Raw genomic sequence first — 27,187 nt, 5'->3', positions numbered from 1 at the left:
ATGTCAACTGACAAGGTGGGCAAATATTAAGTTATGAATTAATCGGACTCTACTAGCATCGACAGCCCGTTGTGCATGTGTGTCCAACTGTTGCTGTGATGTCACAAAAATAAAATGTTGCACTGCCCATTAGTGCAGTGGTTCTCAACGTTGGGGTAGGGACCCCATTGGGGGTTGCAAGACACTGAGAGGGGGTCTCCAGATGCCTTAAAGAAACTAAGAACATTTTTTAATTACACTGTTTCACTTTTCAACAATTTTGCCTAATTTAACCCATTTTTATCACTTTTTCCCATGAATTTTAACACATTTTTGCCACTGAAAAACATTTTTTTGTCAATTTTTAACACGTTCCAGCTCTTTTTTTCTGCCTGTTTTTGCCACTTCTAAACCAAATCATGCCACTCTCAGCCTATTGTTGACTCTGTTGACACATTATTGCCAATACTAACCCTTTTACCACTTTTAAGCCACATTTTACAATTTGATACGCCCATTTTTGCCAGTTTTTGACTCTGAGCTAACCCTTTTTTGCCAGTTTATATTAATTTTCATCCTGTTTCACCAGATTACCACCTATTTTTGCCTCTTAAACGCCATTTCAGCCACTTTTACCACTTAATATGCCCATTTTTGCCTTTTTTTTGGTTATTTTTTGCCACTTCTATTGAATTTTTGTCACTTCTAACCCACTTCTGCTACTTTTGAAATCTAATTTCACCACCTTTCCCACCGTTTTTTTTTTTTTTTGCCATTATTAACCCATTTCAGAAATTTTAACATATTTTAATTCTGTTTTTAACACAAGGATTTACATTTTTAAGAGGGCTACTTACTACACAAATGAATTAAAATGTGTTTCTTTGATAAGAGCGGTTATTATTCAGGTTAAATATGAAATACCACAGCTTAACTTTACAATAGACCAGGATTTTGCTGGCGCCCAGTTTCGCTGGGCCCCAGAAAGCTCTCCCACTTTTTCACCCTAATCGACGGCCTTGTCTGCACATGACTATTCTTGAATGTACATGGCTGTGTTCAGCCACCTTCAGGTACAGTGGGGTCCCCGGTCTCTGGCACCTTTATTTTGGGGGTCGCGGGCTGAAAAGGTTGAGAACCCCTGCATTAGTGGACACTTTTGTCCAACATGTCGTACATCTGAGCGTAAGTAGAGCACAATTCATGCACATGGTGTAGAGAAGCTTTAACTCTCCTCTTCTCTTGAAAGTGGTAGATGCCTATGGGCTATGGCTTAACAGCTACAGTGGAAAAGTTAATGTATTTTATGCTAGCAGAGATTCACTGGATTCCAAACTTATACAGCAAACATTGAATGTAATTGAAAACAGACAACTTTTTGGATCAAAAATGGATTTATATATGTGTTTATTTGCATGCAAATAGCAAACATAACTTGGGTAAGATGACTTTTTGGACACAGCTGCAAAGCATGAGACACTCTTAAACAGTGCAGAGGAGGGCTGACTGGTTTCTCTGGCTTCTTTTGAGCAGAAGGTTGGGGTGTGAACCAGTGTTGTAAAGCTGTAAGCAATCATCATTAAATGTAAAGAAGCTACATGGTGCCAAAAGCAGGCAACAAGAGCACTCTGTGGAACTGGGGTTGATGCACTCCTCTCAGTTTAAAGTTACTGTACAACTAGGTCAACTTTAAAATCAACAATTAGAGATTTTCAGTATCTGTTACCATTTTGTTTGTTTGCTTGCTTGACGGGTCAGTTCTTCTGTTGCCATGATGGCTCAAAGAAGTGGACTTTGGGGTTGAACAAGGTCGTAGGAGATGAGGAAGCTACTGTAAACATGGTTGCTCACTACGGCTGAGTTAAATCAATAATGAAAATGCTATTTCCAGCAAGTTCTTCACAATAGAAATTTGTAGTTGCTATTTTGTCTGAGTGCTTTTAGTATGAATACACACATCAGGAAACATGGCTGCAGTAGAAGCTTGACACCTCAGCAGGAGAGACATGAAACTTAAATGTCACATACTATGCAAAACACACTGTTTCAGGCTTTTCTAGAAAAAATGTGTGCTCCTGGCCTGTCTACAATCCCCCAAGAATCAGAAATATCCCCCCTCCACCTTTCAGAAAATGTGTGCTGAAACAAACTGCTCTCAGATTTTGCCATCATGATGTCATGCAGTTAGCCCCGCCCCGCCTGGAAGAAAGTTCAGCCCTCCTCTCCTGGTCCTCCTCTCAGCTGCCAGCTGAGGAAAACAAAACAGGAGAGCCACATCCATTAAGCCACATCCATTGCCTGAGAGGGGCAGAGTCAGACAGCTCATTAACATTTAAAGACACAGACACAGAAACAGCTCGGTCTGAGCAGGGCTGAAACAGAGGGGTTTGTAGACATGCAAAAATTCAATACTGGAGTTTTTTTCAGCAACAGACTTCACAGGCATGTTTTGGGGACCTCTGAGACCAATATAAACTTGTCTTAAAAGGGTAAAATACGTAAACCAAGGGTGCAGTTATAAAGAAATGAACACGGATAGAGTTATAAAACTACTTTACAGTGATTTCATGCTCAGTTATGAGTTGAGCATCCCAGCACAGGCTTGTTTAAGGGGGAGAAGGGGCTTGTAACAGCTGAACATGCATTTAAATGCATTATTTCTTTTAGCTTTGTAATACTGTTACTATAACGGAATGAAAAAAATAAATAAATAAAAAAATGCTTTAAAAATCTATTCTTGTTGCAGCAGAATAGAGCTAGAGTGAATGATTTAGATGTGAATAATCAATCAGAATTATTCTGGAGTTAGTGTAATAGTCTGGTGAGCACACAAACCACCTTTCAGTAGAACTAATCCACATTTGGCTTTGAAATGTGACAATTTTGTGTTTTTTTGTCATATGTAACTGAACAGGTGTTGTATTGTGACTGCTAATAAATCACAGTATTTAAATGCATCACTTTCTCTCTGAAAAATCACAACTCATTCTAATTTCTGACGTTTTATTGACAAAACATTTAAAAGAGATAGTCGTTGGCAGATGAATCAATCACACCAATATATGATAGTCTCCTCCTTACACCAGATTATTGAGCTCTTCCTGTCCAGGCTGTCAGTCCACTTGGCTCATCCCCCCACAGGGCAGTGGAGACGCTGTCTGACTGACTATATTGACCATAAAAGTCGGCGGTTTATGGCTGAACTTGATGCAGTTTGTGCTTATTGACCTGCAGCTGCAGCCTGTGGGGCTCTGTGATTTCCTTTAACTTTTTAGAGAGCAGTTTCCCCCTCATCCACCCGTCACAGAGAGCAGAGAAAGAGAAGCTCATTTCGCTGCTGAGGTAGTTTTCACACCCACCGTCACTCTGGAAATGATCTGGTGGAGGTGGTTGATTTGGAATTGGAACATAATGGCTACAGCTAGAAAAGATTTTATTGCTAATATCTTGGTGAGCGGGCTGCAGAGCAGGAGGCTGCTCATCTAAGAGACTCTCTCATTTCTTATAATTGATGTTTACTAATTCCCTAGGTGGGGCATTAAAGAAGATTGCTGTATTAATTGCCAACGTATGCAGCCTTAATGGGTAATTGGAGGCTGTTAGCTGAAATGTGAACATGCTCAGCGGGGGTTTAATAGAGTTTGTTTTTTATTGTGGTGCTGGCCGCTGACAAGTTAAGATGCTTAAATTGATGCTCCGCGCTTTTAAGGAGTCAGTGTGTCTTTTACTGATTGTTACAGCCACACAGATTCATCCAGCTGTTTTTTTTTCACAGATATTTTCAAAAATACGGAACAAACGACACAGGAGTGATATCAAACGTCACACTGCATGGGGCAGGGATGGCCGAGTGGTTAGGTTGCACCCCATGTACACGGATGGCCCCGGTTTATGTCAAGATCGTGGCTCCTTTCCTGCAGGACGTTCCTCCTTCTCTCATCCCTGTCTGGCTCTATCAACTGTCCTGTCTCTATACCAATGGTACTTATTGATAATTCACTTATTGCTAAGCCCCAACCTCCAACACCCAACCCAATCATATTTCTTTCTGTGCACTTAGACACTGAGCTTGTAGATCTCAATGGAAAAGCATTAGAAATGTTTGTTTTCTTGAAGTTTTGTTGAAATGCGTACAATGATTACTTACAAGGGTGTCAAACTGAATCACAGCAGGGGCCGGATTCTGAATTTGGGTCTAACCTGAGGGCCCAACACGGTCAATATTTAACCATAGACTGTCAGCCTAAATGATTTTGTGATTAAAAGGTCAACATGATAAGTTAAAAACTCAAAATCCAAGATTAAAAGTCAAACATGACATTTAAAGCCAAAAAAATGTTTTTAAAAGGAAAAATATGAGACAGAATACAGAAACCATGATTTTTAACAGTCAAAAAATGAGATAAAAGTCAAAATCATGAATTTTAAAGGTCAAAATATGAGATTGAATTTCAAAATTCATGAGTTTTAAAAGTCAAAATGTGAAATAAAATAAAAAGTCAGGAGTTTTAAAGGTAAAAAATGAGAAGAAAGTCAACGTCAGCAGTTAAACAAGGTCAACACGTGAGTTAAAATTCAAAATCATGACTTTAAAAGGTCAAATAGGGTTTAAAATAAAAAGATACGAGATAAAAAGGCAAAGTTATGAGATGTAAAGGTTAAAATATGAAATAAAAAGTCAAAAGCATAACTTTTAGTCAGATGCAAAATTGAAAATATAAAGAGCGCAAATTTTCGTATGTTTCTGACTTTTTATAAAATTATTTTTACTGTTTACTTTTGCTAATTTTTATGAGTCAAAAAGGATTTTATCAAGAAGATTAAGTTTACATTTTTATTCTAGAGGAAATCTGCAGACCTCATACTGGTGGGCCAGTTCTAATAAAAATATCATCTGATCTGGTGGGCCAGGTATAACTGCACCACGGGCCGGAGTTGGACCCCGGGCCTTGAGTTTGACACCCCTGACGTAGAAGAAGGGTCACAAAGCAATGTGCATGGGGTAAAGGCAGTTTTACCAGAAACTGACATTTCTTCATTTCTTCTTTTAACGAAGAGACATCGTCAAGTTCTGATAAAACTGGCGCTATAGCAGCATCCGCGCTGATCTCTTCCACCATAATTGCAGCGGCCTCTTGTTGCTGCTTGCTTTCGCCACGACTCCACCGTGCCCAAAAGTACTGCCCCTCGACGCTGATTAGTTCTGTCACATTCTAAACAGGCCCAAACGGTTCAGAGGGAGCTTTGCAAGATGGATTCACCAGTGAGAAACACAGAAACATTTGCTTTGCAAGGTTGCATCCTGACAACTTTGCACAACAAAGGTGTTCGTCTACAGTAAATCGCCATAATAAGGAACAGGTAAACAGTGGACTCAACCAGCCTTTTTTGACTGAAAAGGAGAACCAGGACTTGTTGCTGAAGTAAAAACCAAGTGGATACTTCAGCTTTTTCACAACATATTGAATATGCTTCTTGAAATATTTAAAGTAAAATGCCAACTCAGTTGCAGGGTATTTGTAACAGTTCTCCCAAAATATCTTCCTTTTGGTGTTCTTGTAGAATATGAGACCATTGATCTGGTTTGTTAGTTTGAGTTTTGGTGCCCTGAAAAGTCAATAACTACAGATTTTAGTGTTCAAAACTTTGTATTTCTACAGAATTGGCTGCTGAGGATCTCAGGGTTGTGAGGGTATGCAATTTGACAGTGAGTTAGTAATGCTGGCCAGTCCCAAACCATTATCAGCCTTGTAAACAAGTGAAATAAGTATAAAATCAATTTGAGCCAGTGCACGTTTGATTTCTCTTTAACAGCCTGGCTGCAGAGTTTGGACGGTGAAAGGAGCAGTATGGCATTGGGTACTTTGGCTATGTTTTTTGGCATCTTATCAGGAATCTTTGCAATATTTAAATTTAGCTGTTTGAGATTTTTGAAGCTAAAACCAGAGGATGTTTGGTATTTTCCCCGAAAACTTACTAAATCAATCACTTAACTGTTAGGAAATTCCTATGAAAAGACTAATAGATTAATTTAGCAAGTATTTTATTGCTTTTTCAGTCCCTACAGCATGCATCCAGTTCAGCATGTTAATTCCCCTACCCACAGAGGAGATTTCAGCAGTGCGATTGTAAAACATCCCATCAAACAGCATTTATAAGATTTAAATTCATGGATATCCACTCCGAGCCTTGTGGGGCTTTTTCTCCTGTAAAAGTGTAAATTTATGTCCATATAAACCTATAAATAACCACCCAGTTCTTCATTTCTGCCCAGGCAATGAATGCAATTATCCTGATGCTTCCTTTTTTTTTTCCTCCACAGCAGCATGACTTGAATTAAGCGGCCCTTTATCATGAGCCGCCTGTGCTCTGTGTGACTGACCTGTGATAGATGACTTCTCTATGGTGGCCGACATGGGTGGACATGCTCACTAAATCACCCACAGTCCGGAGACCCCCCTCTACCTTGGGCTTCTTTTTCTTTAATAATATCGACCTTCTTGTACCTTTACATGTGTGTGAGCAGGGCTGATATGTGAAAAAAAATCATGAAACACCTTTAGGTGAAGCATGAAGAAATGAAATAGCTCAGCAGTTAAAATTTAGTACCTATACATAAACATGGGGCTGTGATGGAAATACTGAATTAAGTGTTTTATTGTCAGATCAGCGTTTCCATATCTTTTAGTACACAACAAATCAAGAAGGGGTTCAGCCACATGAGCTCGTCTTAGTTGTTTGAGCTCAGTTTGTTTAAAAGTCTGTAGTTTTTTAGTGTTAATATATTACAGTACAATACAATGAAATATGATTTTAAAAAATACCTGCAGATATGGACAATTTAAATTAATTTGACAACACTGTGTATCACAAATCTCTGCTTTTTGACTTCTTATGGTGGACACCTAACCTGAAACGCCAGATGGATTTGTTTCACACATCCATCTGGAAAGCCACTGATAGACAGCGATGGAAAATGGCAGAGCCTACGAAAAAAAACTCAGAGGGTGACTGGGTGGACGTTCTGTCAGTCACATCTTTACGAGCCAATCAGAGAAACAAAACATGTGACGCTGTTGCCGCTACCGTGGAATAAACTCCATAGAGAACAGCATAACGCAAACCATGGCGACTGTAGACATGTCAGTACACGACTTTTGTCATTGTTTTTATTTTAAGATTTATTTTTGGGCCTTTTCATGCCTTTTTTAGAGAGAGGATGACAGTGGATAGACTCAGAAACAGGGGAGAGAGTGGGGAGAGACATACGGCCACAGGCTAGATTCGAACCTGGGCCGCCCGCGTATATGGTGCATGCTTTAACCACTTGACCATCTGATTGCCCTGACTTTTGTCGTTTTTGAAAAAAGAAGGAAAACAACTCACTGCTGTGACGACAAAAAGTCGCCAAGTTCTGATCAACTGGCGCTTTAGCAGCATTCACGCTAAGCTCTTCTGCCATAATTGCACCGGCCTCTTGTTGCTGCTTGTTTACGTCAGGACTCCACCGCGCCCGACAGTACTGCCCCTCGTCGCTGATTGGTCCTGTCACTTTCTAACAGGGCCCAAACTGTTCAGAAGGGAGTTTAGTATTTAAGGCCAATCTTTGTCTGATTATGAGCACACAGAACATTACTTCACATTCCCAGATCCTATGTCAGATTAATGTCAGGGGTTTTCTTTTTTTGTTTTTGAGCCAAAGCATTTCATAACCTTAAACAAGCTGTTCATACTCAAAAAACGTTCAAATGTGGCTAAATTAAAATAGTTCTGCAAAGAAGAGTTGACCAAAATTCCTCCACAGCCATGTGGAAGACCCATTGCCAGTCCTCACAATTGCATGCAGTTGTTGCTGCCAAGGGTGGAACAACCGGTCTTTAGGGTCAGGTGGAAATGACTTCTCACATAGGACCAGGTAGGTTCAGATGCCTTTATTCTCTAAATAAGTAAAATCATCATTCAAAAACTGCATTTGGTATTTACTTGGGTTATTTTTGACTGTTACTAGGTAATAGATCTGATCTCAAACTTCAAGAAAACTAAATTTAGGCATCTGATTTAGAGAGGTGAAATGGAATCAGAGCATACATTTTGATATGACCTCATATTCAGAGCTTATCTCCACCCAGCCCTTCACTTCACCTCCTCTTTTAATATTTAATTCCTGCCTGACGGTGGCATGAAGATTGCGACCACTCCACTCAGCTGTTCACACCGTGTGTTTTTCCACACATCAGCACACCTCAGCGGGGGCTCATCCACAGAGAAGGGGGTCGAGCGCTCTCCTCACCAGCACATGCGAGACGCGGAGATCAGTGGGATGAGAGTGGGCGGATGGGAGGTGAGCGGGAGGCGAGGATGAAGCAGTTGAGAGGGTGAAGAAGGTGATTACTGAGAGCCCGCTTCAGAGAAAGTGACACAGGGAAAGCAGGATGATAGATGTTTTTTTTCCTCTCTTTGGTACAGCAGAGCCCTTTCAGACGTTCACACATACTTATCAGTCCTTTCTTCCTCTTCTTGGTTATTTTCAATCACTCCTTTTCCTCGGAGCATCCTTTCCCCGTTATTTGTTCAATCCCCTCTCTTGTATTCCTTTTCACCTGTCTTATCATTTCCTCCTCCAGCTTCTTCAACAGAGCTGTGATTGGAGAACGCTGAGGAACAATGATCCAATCTCATCCTTATTCATGGACTTTGGAGCACTTTCCCCCTCTCTTCTCCTTCTCTTAGTGTCTCTGCTGCCTCTTCTTTTTACCTCTTTGTTTCAGGCATTCGGTGCAGCTTTTAAGCCCCCTTTAACTCCTCCGACTGACTTGCATACTTAAAAAAAGAGATGACATGGAATCACAAGCAAAAGTCTTGGTAAGCTTTTTAGAGGCAGTCACGGAGTAACGTTCCTCCGTCGTAATTACTGCTGAAACAAGCAGCTCTGGGAAGTTTCAGCACTGGTGGACCCGTCATTACTGACAATCTCCCAGCCTTTATCTGCCGTAGCTAAGATGCTCTCTCGCACCGCAGGGCTGTGATGATTGAGCTGGGGGAGGAAGAAGAGAAAAGAAGATGATCAGAGGAAAGGAGCTGAGGTTTTTCATAAGAGTGAGAAGTAGCAAAAGTGTTTTGAACCAAAAAGCCACTTGAACCTGCCAAACAGCCATCTCGGTTACCATGGTGATTTGACACTACATCTTCAAGAGGAGGACTTGAAATCTATTACATTCACGCGGCCCTGTTGAGCTCCCTTTAGCTGAGATAGTGTCCGATTCTTGGCTGCGGGCTTCCTCTCAACACCACAGGGATAAAGAACAGCACATTGGTTTTAGCCTGCAGATCAAGTCGTCAGCACTCAGTCAGCCTTCCCCTATTCATGACGTGTCACGAGTCATTTCAGCCCAAGGTGTGTTTGCATCTGCTTAACGTTGTCTTGCTGAAAGACGCACTTTTTGCCACACCTATGGGCTCCCAGTCACAAACCAGTTCAGGCGTGGGTGGTCACTTTTTTGAGCCTTCATCTTCCTCGTAGGAATTAAAAAAGAAGAGGGTGTTTTAGGGCAGTTGGTGAATTGTTATGCCTGACTGATGATGCAGTAATGATATCCATTCCTTAAACTTTCAAATATTGCTGGATAATTTAAAAAAGATATACATATGGTGAATCTTGACTAAACTGAGATTTCTCCCTGTACTCCATTTGCTTTAGTTCAATGAAGTTCCAAATGGGATTCACTTATGTGTTGCTTTTGCTGTTGAGATTACTCAAAACTTCACAGTTCAGGTCTTTTAGGGATTATAACACACTGATTGCAAAGGCTGTTAGACAGGAGCCAACCTGATTGCTAACTCTTGGGGAGCAATTTAGGGTTTGAATGGGATTTAAAATCAAGTCAGTACATTTACATGCAGTTAGAAAAAGTCTTGTAAAGTTTTGTAAGTCCAACTAAACGGGAGTTTTTAGTACATGTGTAGCACAAGTTTACTGTTAGAAACTTAATTTAGAGTAAACTTAAAAGCAACATAAGAAATAATAAGGCTAAGTTAACTCAGAAGACTCTAAACTCAAAAAGAGGAAGAAACAAACTGACATCAATATTCAAACTCAAGAGACTCAAATAAGGTTACTCAAAATTCTTGTATTAAAAATTTGAACAAAAGTAAATACACAAATAAAATATTCACAACAAAAAAAAAAAATACCAAGAGTCTTTTTTAAAGCTCTTTCTTTCAATGGGGTAAATTAAAATTTCGTTTAAACACTTTCTTAGGTTTCAGTTCATCAATAAAAGGAAAAGAAATACTTAAAAGTCCTTGGGTTTTTTTCAAATGTCAACTTAAATAGGTATGAGGGAAAAGGGGTTCATTTGTCCTACCGGCCTGGTAGGTACACGTTGGGTGAGGGGGGTGATGATGATGAAGACGATGATAGTGATGATGATTATGGGTGAGGGGAACGGTGATGATGATTGTCCTGGGTTTAGCTCGCTATCCAAACTCCGAGGGAAAAAACACCTGGCCTGGTAACAGGGCCAGAACAAAAGTTTTAGACATTTTTTTCCCACATAACTTTAACATTAACTTAAATGCATGCACACGTGCTTTCATAACAAAATATATTTCTTTAAAGCACTTTAACAAACAAATGCCATGCCATTAATTAGTCACAATCATCTACAGCTGTGGAATGTCGCTTACCAATTCGCGTTGTCTATAATCTTTAAAGCGATCCTTCGTCGAGTCGAGCGGTCTGTGTCTTACTTCCTGTTTAAAAATACTGCACGTGTGCTACGATTGGCTGTAGCATCGTGCGAGATTTAAAACGGGATAAAACGAGATTTGGCATTTTCCGCTGTATAATGGCATTTGATTATTTACGTGTCACAAATAATTGATTACAATTTAAACATCTTTGTCCAAAATTTACAATACATAATTTAAACATTATTCACAAGGTTTATTTTTTTAATCTTTTTCACATTTTAATTCCTTTGTAAAAAACAAATAAATATTAATCTGGTCATTTTGTGACCTTGGTTACACACGTGTTCTTAAAATCATAATGACATGAATTTCTCAAAGTCTGACTGACTCACCTTTATGATAAAGTTATTGAAATGTTTGCTGCTTTGATACTTTTTTGATACTACGTGCTTTATGTGATGTAATATTCCTTCGATTTAACATTGAGAATACCAAAAATTACTGACTTTAACCCCTTAAATTTGTAGTAAGCGTTTTATTTTTAGTATCGTATGCCCACAAAAACAACACAACCCGCCAGGGTCTTGTTATTAAAGCCATCTAACAGAATAACACACTTTTGCAATGCCTCCTCACGCTGCACTCACTTGAGGAGAACCAGCAAGGGACGGTGCTCCAGCCAATGAGGAGGCTAGCACTCACAGCCAATCACGGCTCAGGTCAGAGGGAGTGTTCTATTGGCCGCTGTAGTAGGTGGTAGGTGCGCTTCCGCCTCTCATCTCAGTGAGAAGTCATTACAATGGCGGCGTTACTGCGGTGTTTGGTCTTATGTAGAATTTGTTCATGCTGAGACAGTGTTTCTTTGCCTGTGATTCGGCCATTGATTTCTGTGGAAAAGCGGAGCAACATCACTCCACAAGAGCTTTGCCGTCAATATTAGATTCAGCGGAAATGCACATCTGTGAGGATGTGAGAATAGGGGCGGAGCTACTGAGCTCAAATAGGGAGAAGAACAGGAAGGGAGGGGGAGTAGAGTTGATTTTACACGGCTCTCATCAAATGTAACATACTCAAGCGTTAAAGCCTGTTACTTGATACATACTTTTATGATACCTCTATCTCATCAATAGGATCAATAGGTTACTAAAAAATAATCTGATAAATGATAGAAATGCACTCAAGTGGGTTATCAGTTACCAAAAACACCTAATGCATCAAATGAGATACAAAAAATATATATGTTAAATTTTATGCAAATTTTGATTTGTTTGGATGTCAGTAGAAAGTGAAATAAACATTTTAATTCCAAAAAATAAAAATTTTCTGGCTATAATTTGTGATACTTTTGAGGGGAACAAATGTGTGCTGAAAGTCAACGGGAGAATAAAAGCTGTTTTGGAATCATAAATAATTTCCAGAAATATTTTAATAAAATGCTCATCAAACATGGGATAAGAGTAAGGAAGCAGGTGTAACTAAACCCATATATCGCACAAATTCCATTATGTATTTCTTGCCTTTTTATTAGGTGGAAGGGTATCAAAATGAGAGAAGGTCTGCACACCAAGGAGCTCCCATATCAGGCTTTTATTAGCAATCAAAGTGACGTTTCGAGCCTGCACGCTCTTCTTCAGACTTGTGAATGTATCTGAGAGTAGCCATCTTAAATACGTGAACATAGACATGTGCAGTCATGTGTATTTGCATTATGAGCAAAAATGATTGCAACAAGATATTGTCTTAAATGTCCTGCCCTAGTCTGTTCTATCTAATGTTGATAATGCCCATTTAAATATGACATATTTCATGCTTATCCCAGCTTGCATTAATGCTGATCCACCTCACTGCCCTGGCAACGCCTCACCTCACCTCCCCCACCCTAGCCACCTCCTTTAAAGCTTAAAGGTTGTTGCACCCTCATATTTTAATTCTTGCTACTATGGATTTATTGCTTGATTTCTTTTTTTCAGTATACCTTGTCATAAATGCATCTATTCACATAGGGGTTTCTAGCTATGTACTCCATGGCAAGTCAAAGCATGCTACTTGACTAACCCAGGGAGCATTTTTTGAGCCGAGCTTTCTCTGCCATGTGAAACTGTACATCCATTTTGCAATAAAATGGTTAAATGTATAATGAGAGTGTTCCTGACTGAATGTAGGTTATGATTTATTGCTTGAATTTGTTGAAAAATACATAAGATGAGGAAGCTAATAATAATTGCATTTTAAATTGCAATCCCAATATTGGGAAAAAGAGTGGCAATTAGATTATTTTTTGCAAATCATTCAACCCTAGTCTTGCGCACATGCTCCATACTTTCTGCACTGGACTGGGCAAAGCCAAAGTTGAATTTTTATAGGATATAGCTTGCATTGCATTTGTACCAAAGAAACGTTTGGAGTATGTACACCATGAAATGCACAGACCAGTAAACTTTGTCCAGGTTTTCACTGTTTGTCATCCCACCAGTGCCCTGTTTGTTAACTTGTGAGCAAAGTCAACAGCCAGAAGGCCCAAGTTAACTAGCCGAAGGGGGCGTATTTCCACCTACTTTAATAAAGACTGACATGTTCCATCAATATACTGATTCATTCCCTGTGCTTGTATCCTGGGATAAGGACAGTACTCCAGTTAAGCAGCCTGTTGAGCTCCAGTACGATATACAGTTGCAAGAAAAAGTGTGAATCCTTTGGGATTTCTTGTAATTCTGCATAAATTGGTCATGTTTTACTTATTGTATATTTGTCAACACAAATATTTGCATGTGCCAGAGATTTCTGTAAGTCTTTAGCTGACACGCTAGGATTCTTCTTCACCTCATTGAGCATTCTGCACTGTGCTCTTGCAGTCATCTTTGCAGGATGACCACCAGCTAGGGAGAGTAGCAACAGTGCTGAACTTTCTCCATTTGTAGACAGTCTGTCTTACCATGGACACATGATCATCAAGGCTTTTAGAGATACTTTTGTAACCCTTTCCAGCTTCATGCAAGTCAACAATTCTTGATCGTAGGTCTTCTGAGAGCTCTTTTGTGCCAGGCATGGTTCACATCAGGCAATGCTTCTTGAGAACAGGAAACTCAAAACTGGTGTGTGTTTTATAGGGCAGGGCAGCTTTAACCAACACATCCAATCTCATCACATTGATTGGACTCCAGATTGTCTGACTCCTGGCTCCAATTAGCTTTTGGAGAAGTCATTAGCCTAGGGGTTCACATACTGTTTCTACCCTGCACTGTGAATGTTTACATGTTTTGTTCAATAAAAAATATGAAAACATATTTTTTTGTGCGGTATTAGTTTAAGCAGACTGTGTTTGTCTATTGTTGTGACTTAGATGAAGATCAGAACACATTTTATGACCAATTTATACAGAAATCCAAGAAATCCCAAAGGGTTCACATACTTTTTCTAGCAACTGTAACTGGGTCGCTACTGTTATTCAACTTCACTATGCATGCAAAGGTTTGGATGTATTGCCCAGCTCAGATCAGTCAGTCATAATATTTTTATTCTACAAATTGTCAGATTTGTAGAATCTGAAACTGTTGTGCAAAAGAGAGCATTTTTATAAGTATGTTTATTTAGTTTCATGCACTAATTATGCCTTAAAGGGTGTCTCTAGAGGCTTTTTAGACCCTGTATCTCTCTATAGTGTGAAGAAGGATGACTCACATGGCTGACAAGGCTGTCTTCAAGCATGAATCATGGGGACATGTATGCAGTGGTATGTAGGAAGTCATAATGTCGTCTCAAAGGTTTTTCTATGTTAATGATGCATTACTCTCCGGCACTGAAATGAGTATCTAAATGTTAGCTTAGTGGCTATCAATCTATAGTAGTAACCCAAAGGCCCTGGAAACGTTCTCCGCTGAAGTCCAACCAACTGCTATCACTCTCCATTCTGCAGCATATCCTCTACCTTCTGTGCCCAGTATTTGTGCTTCAGCGTTCCATGAAATAGCTTGGCTAAATTTACAGCCTTGTGGGTGTGTGAATGTGAGAGTGTGTGCAGCTCCATTCGCTTCCAAACAAGCGTGTAACTCGTGCTAAAAAGGGAGAAGGGGAGGAAACTGGCAGCAACCTCGACCCAGCAGGTGGAAACAGGTGTCACAACCTACCTGCCTGGCAGCGAGCACGGGCCCCAAGGTGGAAACAAACCAGTTCTTGAATAAGCAACACAGTCACACTTCACACAGGAGAGCACCGTGTTATTTCTTCATTCCCAAAGTTTGGAGAGGATTCTTTCACTGTCAGAAGGGCATGTTTCTGCTCATTCTATCCTCATATAGACCCTCAGAATCAATTCAGAACCGAGTTTCAGTTCAGTCTTCACAGATTGTGGTTTAGAAAGAACCTTTTATTGCTAGTCCCTGGACTGCAGGTGTGCCTAAGGCTTAGTATGACGACAGCATTCAAAAGACGGTTGCTGTGCAAATAACAGAGCTGAGCTTCCTGGAAAACTTGTGATTGTGTTATTGCGTAGGCTATAGACTTCATACAGCTGATTCATGTACAGTGCAGTCAGAAATCATTGTATCCACCTTCATGTCATCACTATTTAAGTTAAAATGACTGAGGCTGACTGCCAGATGTGATTTGAGATCTTGAATCTCAGTGGATTTTAGCTCTTTAAATTCTTTTTAATCTACTAGTTAGAGTAAAAACTTTGTTCATCGTAGACCCATCGTTCCGCACATTAACTGATGGTCACATCAGCTAAACTGGCATCAATCCAGGCCCTCAAAGTGGTGACCAAAGGTTTGACTCCAATCCTTTCAGTGGAGCCTCCCAACCCGAGGATCATAAATATCAATCACGTTTGATATTGATAATGCTTGGTTTGACTGCTTCCAACAACTTCCTGTGATGAAGTAAAAATGAGTTTAGTTTTTGTCAAGATGGCTTAGACTAGACTAAAATGTAATGTAGTTTTCGTCTGACGGTAAAAATCTGTGATATTTCTCCACTGTGGGCAAATCTGTCAAAAAACAATGCATCTGTATCTCTTTTGTCCCTCAGCTCTAGAAAGCAGAGACCCCAGGTTTAGCAGAGTGCAGAGAATACTCTACCATGACTTGGTACCAGATTTAGGCGAGAAAATAAATGCTTGGACTAAAAGTAAAGACTAAAATGTGAGGACTTTTTATGGACTAAAGCTAGACTAAAATGTTTTGAGTTTTCGTTGACTAAAACTAGACTAAATCTTAAAAAGATAGAAATGACTAAAATGTGACTAAAACTAAAATGCGTTCCATTTGAAGACTAAAACTAAGACTGAAATTTACCAAAATTAACACTGATGGACAAGGCTGCCCATAAGGGGGGTTGAATGGGAAAGCTTTTTGGGGCTCAGGCAAACTGGGGGCCCATGGAGGTCAGCAAAATCCTGATCCACTGTAGAGTTAAGCTATGATAAATACATTCCATATTGAACTTGAATAACTGAATAACTCCTATTAATTTTTTTTAAAAAAAGCATTTTTATTTTTTTTTTGTGCCATGATAAATAGCCTTCATAAAATGTAAATCTTTTTTTCTTGAAAAAAGAATTAAAATGGGTGTAAAATTGCTGAAAATAAATTGTAAAAATTGGTGGAAGTTTGGTTAAAAATTGGTTTAAACTGGCAGAAATGGGTTAAACTGGCAAAATTAGCATAACAAACAGTGATGTTTGGTTAAAATGGGCATAAAAAGTGGTTAATAGAGGCAACAGTGGGTCAAAAGAGGCAACAGTAGTAGTAGTAGTAAATAGAAATAATTGGTTAAGAAGTGGCAAAAAAGGCAGAAAAAAAATGATGAAAGGGATTTAAAATGGACAAAAATGGGTATAAAGTGGCAAAAAGGTGTTAAAATTGACAAAATTAGTGTAAAGTGGCAAATGTGTAATTTAAATGAATATTTTTAGTACTTTTAAGGTGTCTGGAAACCCCTTCTCAGTGTCTCGTGTCCCCCCAACCCCCACTTTGGGAACTTCTACCATCCATAATTTACATAATGAAGCTCAGTATTACTTCATGCAGGACACGGTAGTCATATGCCAAGCCGTGATCAGCTGATAGCCAGCTGATCCCACTTATGGCCCCCCAGCACCCGCAGCCAATCACAGCTCTTCCTCTCAACACAAAATATGCACTTCTCACTAGTCCCTGCTTCCATTAATGCTGATGCACCACACTGCTGCTTAACCTCCTCCACCCAAGCCTCCTCCTTTAGAGGATAAAGCTTATTGCACCCTCATATTCAGATTCATGCTACTATGGATTAATTGCTTTTGAACAAATGTAATTGTATTCAGTACCTGCTACCATTAATGTATCCATCCGTATGGAGGTTTCTAGCTATGAAACCCAAGCATTTTTGGGCATTAGCATCACTCAGTATGGGGGAATTTTTCTGAGTGGTTTGCCTATAATCAATGAATTGTGTTTCTATTATGGCTCCTCTTCCTACAATACTCACTACATATTGATATAAGAAATATTTTTAATGCTTAATGCCAGCATCTGTACCTCATAGCTCTCTCTCTATTTTATGACTGCACTATGCATCTCCAACAAGCAGCCTTTCTATGTTTTGTAGCTTCTTACTCCATTGGGCCTTGTTTTTCTGCTGCCAACACTCTACTACAACATAACCTCATAAATTAGGCATGATTTTATTCCCACCAAAGGTCATGGTCATGTATAATTCAAAAAAAAGGAAAAAAGGCAGTAGCATGAAGTCATCTTTAAAACAACAAACTTTATTGGCATTTTTTCGGATATTACTGCTGGGCAGAAGTGTGTAAACCTGCAACATGGGAGTTTGTGTTTGTGGGTTAGGAGCAGTGGGAGGATTACTTTTCTCTCATACAGTTGTAATAGTATTTTCTCTGTTTCCTGATCATACTCAGATCTAATCTCCCGACCGCATGCTGTAGACTGGGACCAGGCCAGCATTGTCTCAGAGGCAGAAGAAAAGGAGGAGCAGCTCTTGTGCTCTGTTGACGAATGAAGCCTATCCATGCGCCAAGTTCAACAAGTCAGACGCTGTTTCCCTGCAGCCTTTCTTTCTGCATGCTGGTCCACCTCCCCCCCATGCTCCTGCACTCATCTTCTCCCTTTTCAAATGGTAATGGCACTGAACCATGCTGAAGCTGCTCAGTTAAAAGTGAACTTTCTCCTCGCAGAAAAGAAATTTATGGATTGTCATGCAGAGTTTTTTTAAGGTTTGGCCCAGCAGGCTCTGAAGATCTTTCCTTGTGGCCGATTCATTTTGGCCAGAATCTCAGCAGCTAACCACAACTCAGCACTGCTCTCTGGCTTTTGTTATCATGCATAATGGAACAAAATCCAGTTTCAGGGCCCCCTCTCCACCCTAGCACTCATAAAAAACACCCAGCGATCCACACGGATGTTGCCTTTCCCCTCTAAGCGAGTGTGCCTTCAACCATCCAAACTATTACAAAGTTAAGAGATACAATTTGCCTCTTCAGCTACGTAAACACCCCCCCCCTCCCTCCACCTCTCTCATCAAAGCTCATTTATCCAGAGAACAGACGATGACGATCAAAGGCTGAGCTGCACAGAGTCAGCTCTCCTGACGTGTTTGGATTGTGGGAGATGAGCACACGATCACAGGTAAACTACAGAGAGAGACAAGTCATAAATCAGCACACAACTGTCTGCTGTTGTTTCATAATTCCTCACCTATTTACTCCACGAGCATCATCCGTCAGAGCAGCCGCCAGACACTAAACAGGTAATAATATTCACACTGAGTTCAAACAGAAGCAGCGCTAAATAAGAAATGACAGATTTGTTCAACTGATTGCACAAAAAACAGGCAAGGAAATTCTTTCATACACCACCCATTATTGCCAATATCTGCTTGGTTTTCTTTGTGGCATTGTTTTATATTAGCAATGTTCCTAGGAAATGAGTTCAAGACTAGATAAACAGTTATTTTAACAATGTTACGGCAGCTGATCTAAGAAAACAATCAGGCACCGATCAATTGTGCACTTTTTTATTTTAGACGGGATCCCATTGGTAGTAAAAGATGTAGATGTTAGCAGTGCTAGCTCCACTAGCCTTCGTATTCCTTGCAGAATATTTTCTAGTGATCCTCAAACTTAGCTGACTGTCTGGGGTCTTTAAAGATTAAATCTGGACTAGTAACTCTGACGATGTATGTCTTTCCATCCATTTTTAATCCATTTTTGATCGTTTCAGGCTGCTAGGTTAGTATGCCAGCCAATGGCAGGCATCCTTACCTAGTGCATTCACAGAGATGTAAAATAAAGTCACCACTGCTAGTTAATGTCTCATTTTATTTAAAAATAACTCAGGGTGGACTAGTTAAGCATCTTCACCTTGTGTTATCGGTCATTTACCTTTTTACCGTACTAGGATGTGAAGATTTATTTCATGCTTGTGTTTGAATGTTCCTGTTATTGACTATTTGTGTCTTATTGCTAAAGTGTTAAAAGTACTATATTTAAAGCATGCTTACTTATTAAATGCTTGCGTGTGCTTTTGGTTGAAGTTTTCAATCACTTCCAGCTGCTTGATGAGTTTCGATAAGAGCTTCGTCTAATGCACTTAACAGTTTTAACATTGGAAAACAAATTTATAGCACCTGGAAAAGAATCACAACAATAAAACGGATCAGCTCATAAAAGTGATGTCTGCGTCTCTTGGCACAGACTCAGCAGCACTAATTTCACAAACAACCGGACCAGTTTATGGAGGCGTCGTCCCGCTCCATTCACATTAAAATGAAAGCCTTGTGTTGTTTTGTTGTCATGTCTCAATAACAAGGTTAAGCACGTGTTGCAGTCCAGCTTTAAAAGCAGTTTGGGCCGATTGCCAAACCTTTCATAACCTCCTGGTACCTGTTTACCATCTTCTGTCAGTTCATCGGTTAATCCCTCCTAAAATAACAGCTAAACAACATCATTTCTCAGGTTCCTCCCAAGCCGCCTACTGTTCCAAACACTCCAAACTTGTTCTCAGGGTGTGAGAGAGGCCAACACAGCCAAGAGTTCATGTAGAGGAAATGCAAAGTACTACAATACAGCACTTATTTCTGGAACTAACGCTGAACAAATTGGGTACAGGGGCTGTCGAGGGAGGACAAGCCAGACTCGATGACCATCTGGCCCTCACAGTGTCACTGACCCCAAGTGATACGCTGTCAAAATTTGCCTTTAAATAACTCCGCTCCGCACTGCCAGACTCCTTTTCAGAGCCTCAGATCTTGGAGGAAAAACAGCGGGCTGTAAACACCGGGTTGCGAGCTTGATTACAGTTGCATATTTGTGTTTGTGTGTGGAATGCACGAGCTGATTGGTGGTGATTTTTGCAAACTGTTGAGTGATGCAGTAAACCCAGAGTGGAATCATTGACTGCCAAGTTTAGAGCAGCGCTGTATTTAAAGGCCGGACTAAAGCTGTGCACATTACTCATCTCTTCTCAAGGCCTTTGACTACACAAAAACAGGAAAGGGCCCGACAAGCACTGCCACAGTTTGGCACCTCTCTGAAATGATCCCCTCTCGCTCCAAAACCTCTTCATTACTCTCTAACAAGCCTCTCGAGTCGAGAGTGTTGTGCATTGTGGTAATTTGAGGCATTTCTCAATAATTAAAGCACAGGGGTTAAGCAGCACTAGTTTGCCTCCTAGCTATTTATTTTTTCCTGCTGGGGGAGCCATTCGGGACCAGAGACTGCTGCCCCAAATAGAGGTATGGGAGTGGAGAGTGCATCCTGAGGCACTGAAGCTATAGGGCTGGCTATAAAAAACTAGAATGCTTAACTTTGATATCACTCTAGTAAAAATCAAACAACACTGATATCAATTTGATCCATAGTAACGAAAGGTAGAAGCTACCCATCCTCTCACCCACTTTTCCAAATGTTGCCATCATGTTGGTGCAGTTTTAACAGTTTGCAGGAGTTTGACTACAGTTCGTATGCCTCTTTGCTGGTGGTTTTTGGGCTCCTGGGACATCCACAGCACAACCAGGGAATTGCAGCGACTCTGCTACCCACCCAGAAGATACCCTAGGCCAGTGATCAACAACTGGAGGTCCAGGGACCACATCAGGCCCCCCCACAGCTCCCCATCCGGCCCCAAGAAGCTGATTAATTTCAGAAAAAGTGCTGAGGAAAAAATGTATTGCTGTATTTACTGTTTCTGCTTTATTTTTCCTGTTTTAATCCCCACAGATATTTAAGCAGCTCCAAAAATGGCTTAGATTGAAACTTTTTTTTAAAGATTGGCTTAATGTTTGATCAGTTTGACAAAAATCCAACAATTATTGACCATTATTAGCAAATAAGATGCATGACAAACTTACTCATGAGTCCATTCTCTCATTTATACAACAGATTTTTGCGTAAAGTTAAATTTAAAATGGCAGCTCCAGAAATACAGTCATGGATTAAAGTATTGGCACCTCTGGGATTTTTCCAGAAAATACACCATTTCTCCCAGATGTTGTTGCAATTATAAATGTTTTTGGGATACACATTTTTTTCCTTTATGTGCATTGGAACAGCACAAAAAGGAGAAGAAAAAAGCCAAAATTGACATAATTTTACACAAAACCCAAAAAATGGGCTGGACAAAATTATTGGCACCCCCAACTTAATATTTGGTTGCACACCCTTTGGAAAAAATAACTGAAACCAATCACTTCCTATAATCATCAACAAGCTTCTTACACCTCTCAACTGGAATTTTGGACCACTTTTCTTTTGCAAACTGCTCCAAGTCTCTCAGATTTGAAGGGTGCTTCTTGCAACAGCAGTTTTGGGATCTCTCCATAGGTGTTCAATGGGATTTAGATCTGGACTCATTGCTGGCCACTTCAGAACTCTCCAGTGCTTTGTCTCCAACCAATTCTTGGTGCTTTTTGAGGTTTGTTTCGGGTCATTGTGCTGCTGGAACACCCATGACCTCTGACGCAGACCCAGCTTTCTGACACTAGGCCCTACATTACAGCCCAAAATCTTTTGATAGTCTCCAGATTATGTGATTCCTTACACACAGTCAAGGCACCCAGTGCCAGAGGCAGCAAAAAAACCCCAAAACATCTTTGAACCTCCACCATGTTTGACTGTAGGTACTGTGTTCTTTTCTTTGTAGGCCTCATTCTGTTTTCTGTTAACAGTAGAATGACGTGCTTTTCCAAAAAGCTCTACTTTAGTCTCATCTGTCCATAAAATGTTCTCCCAGAAGGATTGAGGCTTACTCAGGTACATTTTTGCAAACTCCAGTGTGGCTTTTTTTAATGTCTCTTTGTCAGCAGTGCCATAGTGCTTCATCTCATTCAGATGACCACGTATGGTCCCAGCTGACACTTTTGCACCCTGAGTCTGCAGGACAGCCTGAATTTGTGTGGAAGTTGACTGAGGATGTCTATCCACCATTCCAACTATCCTGCGTTGCATTCTTCTGTCAATTTTCCTCTTCCCTCCACGTCCAGGGAGATTAGCCACAGCTCCATGGGTTATAACTTCTTGACTATTTTACGCACAGTTGACAAAGGACTTTCAAGATCTCTGGAGATGGTCTTGTAACCTTGAGATTGTTCATATTTTTCCACTATTTTGCTTCTTAAGTCCTCAGACAATTCTAGGCTCTTCTTTCTCTTCTCCATGCTTGGTGTGACACACACAGGCACACAACACAAAGGTTGAGTCAACTTTTACATTCTAACTGGCTTCAGGTGTGATTTCTAGATTGCCAGCACCTGTTACTGCCACAGGGGAGTTTAAATAAGAATCACATGTTTGAAATAGAATGATTTACCCAGGGTTTTAAAAGGGTGTCAACAATTTTTGTCCAGCCCATTTTTTGAGTTTTGTGTAAAATTATGTCAGTTTTGGCTTTTTCTTCTGCTTGTTTGTGTTGTTCCAGTGTACATAAAGGAGATAAACACATGTATACCAAAAACATTTGTAACTTCTACAATTTCTGAGAGAAAATGTGTATTTTCTGGAAAAATTCCAGGGGCACCAATACTTTCATCCATGACTGTAAGTTGTTTTTTACTTCCTATAATTCATCACTAGTGAAAATGAGGTTGACAGTTTTTGGTTTAATTTTGACCCTGTTCAGCCCACAGGTTAGACCTAAATCCAGATTCTGGCCCCTGCTGGAATTGAGTTTGACACCCCTGTCTTAGTTTTTTGATTACATGTCTTTTAGTTTTAGTCACAAGTACAAGAGTCTCTGAACTTAAAGTTCCTGCTACTTTTGGTCAAAAAACACCCGTTGTGAAGTCCCAGTGACCTTGTTCTAAACTGTAGCTTGACCCATCACTTCACATTTGTTCAAAGATTATTAGTCAATTAGAAAGAAGGATGTCGTCTTACATTTTATCAGAATTAAAAATTGCTGTGTTTATAAAGTAGATATACTGCCCTGCCCACTGGTGCATTGAAGTAATTTTAAGCATTCCTCAGTAGTTAAAGCACTGATGTTATGCAGCACTTGCTTGCCTTGTAGCTGTTTATTTTTCCTGTTGGGGAGCCCTTTGGGACCAAAAACTGCTGTCCCATTGAAAGGTACGATAGTGTCTCGGCACGTCATCGCTACTGGATTTCATCACAACCACCCCCGCACGCTCCAGGCGCCTGATCCAAAACCTGGCAGCTGTGTCACGCACCACGCCTGAGCACGTTTTTTTTTTTTTTTTTTTCATGCTGACTGTTCATTACTGGTGAATAAATAAATAATGCAGGATCAATCAGCTTAAACTTCACCTGCAGGGACGCTGTAGGACTTCATAATAGAGTCATTTAAATGGGAGGGAGGAAGGCTTTGTTTTGAGGATTTTGTCAGAAAACATTCACATGTAAACTCCCACTGGATTAGACTTTTAATTGAATGTTGCCTTTAAGCATGGTGACGAGAATGGGGGAAATCCTGTAGAGCAGCTGATGTTCCGCACATCTGTCTGTGTTCATCTGAATGTTGTTTATTCTCCTCATTCATTTCCCCCTTTAAATCCGTTCCTGTGTATCCCTCCTTCTTCCTTTTGTTCTCCTCTCCCACTGTCATTACCGCGGCAAAAAATGGCACACAAGCCCCCGAAACACTTAATTGACTTCTCATTGACACGAGCTGTAATTGGCTTTTAATCACCGTTTTACATCATGTTTTGATATTCAAATCAGCGCTGTCAGCTCGGAGAAAGGGGCCTCTTCAGAGCCTCGCTGTCACTCACTGTGGCTGGAGGGGAACTTCAGTGCTGTGATGGTGCACGGGGACACCTCTGGAGGCCCCGAATCTTAAGACTGATTGACACCGAGAGAGAAACTCAGGGGCTGTCAGTGGCTTCCTGTCACAGCAAACACTGATGAGATGTTCACAGCCTCAGTTCAAGGTGAATCTAACTCGCTTGTTTTTGCTGTGCAGGAAAATCTTATTTAAGTGACCCTCGAGATGGACTAATTATAATATGAATAATAATGATCATAGCTTTATAGATCCTGCACCAAAGAAAAGATGTTTACAGCATACGCAAAGGCAGGAACTCTGGGAATAATAAATAAGACATCAACGATCAGGACAAAGAGAGAGATTTAGATCATCATGGTAAAAAGGTCAACAAGGACAAACGCAAATAAAATGAATACAAATGTCATCAAACAGTACAGCTTTCTTCTTCTTTGTTATTTAATGTTGGATAGCAGACAGCTTTCAGATACCCTATAGCCACCATCTGGTGGGAGTACAGCATCACAGTTATGTGATCGGGTATGTTTGTTCATTTTTTAGCTTGTTTGTTTGTTAGCAACATAGCTCAAAAAGTCATGGACGGATTTTCATGAAATTTTCAGAAAATGTCAGAAATGGCATAAGGAAGAACTGATTAGATTTTGGGAGTGATGCGGATCACCATCTGGATCCAGGAATGTTTTTAAAAGATTCTTCACTATTGGGAGATGGGGCTAGTGGCGGAGTGCTTTTCTTCTGAGTGCTTTTCTAGTTTCTTTTGCTACTTTTTGTTGCAAAAGAGTTGTGGAATATTCAGGCAATTTTAGAAAAGGAAAAATGAAAACAAAACTCTGAGAAATGGCAGAAGGCAGGAATTGTAAAAGTTTGGCAAGCTTTGCCAAGCAATGCTCCTGTATGGTCCATTTGCACTAAGTGGTCTGGGTTGGTCCAGTACATTTTTGTCATGATTTAGTACATTAAACTTATCATCACCTCTTCTGATGTCCATCCTGTTTCACTTGTTGTGGTGGGAAATCCAAGAGATCCAGATCATTTGGCTCAGCTCAGTAGAGCTGGCTGTTTGGCTCTTCGTTTGGTACCAGTTTGGCTTTATTAAATATGGATTAAATAACGGCAAAGGATGGAGGAAAGGAAACTGGTATTCAAATGGGAGCTAGCTACAGTGGCTCATATTTTAAAGCTGTTTTGTAGATCATACATTTTTGTCACGATGTAGCACGTTAACCTCTTCTAATGTCCGTCAAGTCTTGCTTGTTTTGGGATGAAATCCACCTGTTTTGAGGCATCTAGATAATTTGACTCAGCTCAGTATGGTTGGTTGTTTGGCTTTTCATTTGGTACCAGTTTGGCTTTTTAAATGTGGATTAAATAATGAGAAAAGATGGAGGAAAGGAAACTGGTGCTCAAATGGGAGCTAGCTACAGTGGCTAACAGTTAAGAGCTGTTTCATAGAACAGGTTCATTAATGAACGGCACATCATTACTTGGTCGCCTACCACACAAGGTTTCTTCAGTTGATAGCTGAGCATCATCGCAATTAAAAGCTCGTTTGTGAAAAAAATGAGGAAATTTTTATTTGTTAAAGAGGCTTAGCTAGCCTCTTAGCTCAGTTTGAGGCTTCTTCAGACCTTTATCTCCCTTCATCTGGCTGGACAAGCTTAGAAGATCTGCAGGACTAAGTGTTTGTGATATTGATTGCCTCCACGCCAGGTAAATCAGTTCAACTGTTGAAAAGAAAACACTTTTCTATAAGGTGTAGGGATGGTACTCAATGTGTATAGCAATGTCTGATGATAATTGCAGTGTGCAGCTCTGTTTAGAGATTTAAAGTGCTGACTTTCCTCCATTCTCATTCGCTCCTAACAGTTATCCTACACTTCCTGAACCTAATCAGGCATTCAGGATCATGTGATTGCAAAAAACCAACAGCCACATCTCAACTGAGGAGCTTTTGGCTCCTTATATTTGGACTCTAGATAGCTACATGATGTCTAAGTATTTTAGCAGCCATACTTGGAAGGAAAGTGAGTGTGGGAGCTTCCAGCATGTGGCAATCGTTTGCTGCTGGAAGACCAACAAATAGCCTCCTTTTGTTTACTGCACAGTGTATGTCAGAAAGGTCATTTAAGATAAGAATAAAGACAGGACAGAAAACTTGATCTAAAAAATCTCCAAAAGATTGGAGGCATCAGTGACTGGAGAGCATTCCCTGAACATCTGCAACTAAGGTACTATCAGTCTTCTCCGAACAAAAAGTGCAACTAGAATCAGCTGCTATTTCATTGAAAAGACTATCTTTGGTTTAGACTCTGTGAACAAATTATAATTTATCTCTGATCAGGGTTTCTTGATGTTAATGCTATATTTTCCCAGACTTTGTCCCCACCAAAATCTAGCTCCAGGTCAGGGATATCAACCCCCCATAGACCATCTATGCATGGTCTATGCATGCGGCACAAGTTGTGAGAACCTGACTGTTCTGATGTTCGATAAGTATCCCTTTTTTGAATATTTTCTTCCCAAACCCTCAGCAAACACTTCCCTTATAATGTTAATGTCTCTGCAGGCACTTTAAATTCTCATAACTAGGAAGCAAACAGCTTAATAACATGTTTAAGAAGGCAAATAAGAGTCATCAAAAGGCACACCCTAAAAACATCTGCCTGGATGGTCACCAAATTATCCAGCGCCAGTTAAACTGGCACACCAGGGCTTCTGTGTGTGCTGACAGTATTATTTGATGAATGGACAGAGCGTTACTGTACCATAACATCATTTCGCTCATAGGAACAAAGGACCTGCATGTGCCATCTCGCCTTCATTGAGGGTGGAGTTGCAGGGAATCACTCCCATGATTCTCCGCTAGCCTCAGTCATGCTTTTTTCACACTGGGTTTGAAATGAACTATAATCTTCTCTGGCTGACTGAGCAAAGAATAAACAGTTTTGAAGAGTGATTTGTGAATCAGAGCAGCTTCTAGTCATAAACATAAAGATTATAATCTACAACCTTGTATTTAAATGCATCTTCTTATGTAGGCTAAATATCACTTCTGATCTTGTAGTTTCTCTGTTGGTGGGAAAATAATCTGCATATTGGTTTATTTTAATCAATAAGTTCCATTTTTAAACCAGCTGAATTTGGCATGCATCCACATCAGGCATGAAGATGTGCTCTGAGAGCATTGGTCGATATGTCAGGGTCAGTCTTCCGCCTCCACTCGCTGCTCTAAAGCAGTTCCCACGCTCTTTGCTACAGTTAGAAGGGGAAGATGAGAA

At 40.2% G+C, this 27,187-nt stretch overlaps 1 protein-coding gene across 8 annotated transcripts in view; it reads left to right on the top strand.

The window, feature by feature from the left end:
- Positions 1–27,187, top strand: part of sema6e (sema domain, transmembrane domain (TM), and cytoplasmic domain, (semaphorin) 6E) — a 355,217-nt gene that overhangs the window by 69,742 nt on the left and 258,288 nt on the right. The window contains exon 1 of one of the 8 annotated variants that reach the window (XM_041793574.1): positions 17,698–17,787. The exons of 6 other annotated variants lie outside the window; for them this stretch is intronic. The gene's annotated coding sequence lies outside the window, so the exon portion shown is untranslated. Of the gene's footprint in view, positions 1–17,697; positions 17,788–18,169; positions 18,297–27,187 lie in introns of those variants that run through there. One more of the 8 variants, XM_041793575.1, reaches the window with a different exon arrangement.

The sequence above is a fragment of the Cheilinus undulatus genome, linkage group 8, assembly GCF_018320785.1.
Source record: "Cheilinus undulatus linkage group 8, ASM1832078v1, whole genome shotgun sequence".
Taxonomy (NCBI): Eukaryota; Metazoa; Chordata; class Actinopteri; order Labriformes; family Labridae; genus Cheilinus; species Cheilinus undulatus.
This window is presented reverse-complemented; position numbering and strand designations above follow the sequence as displayed.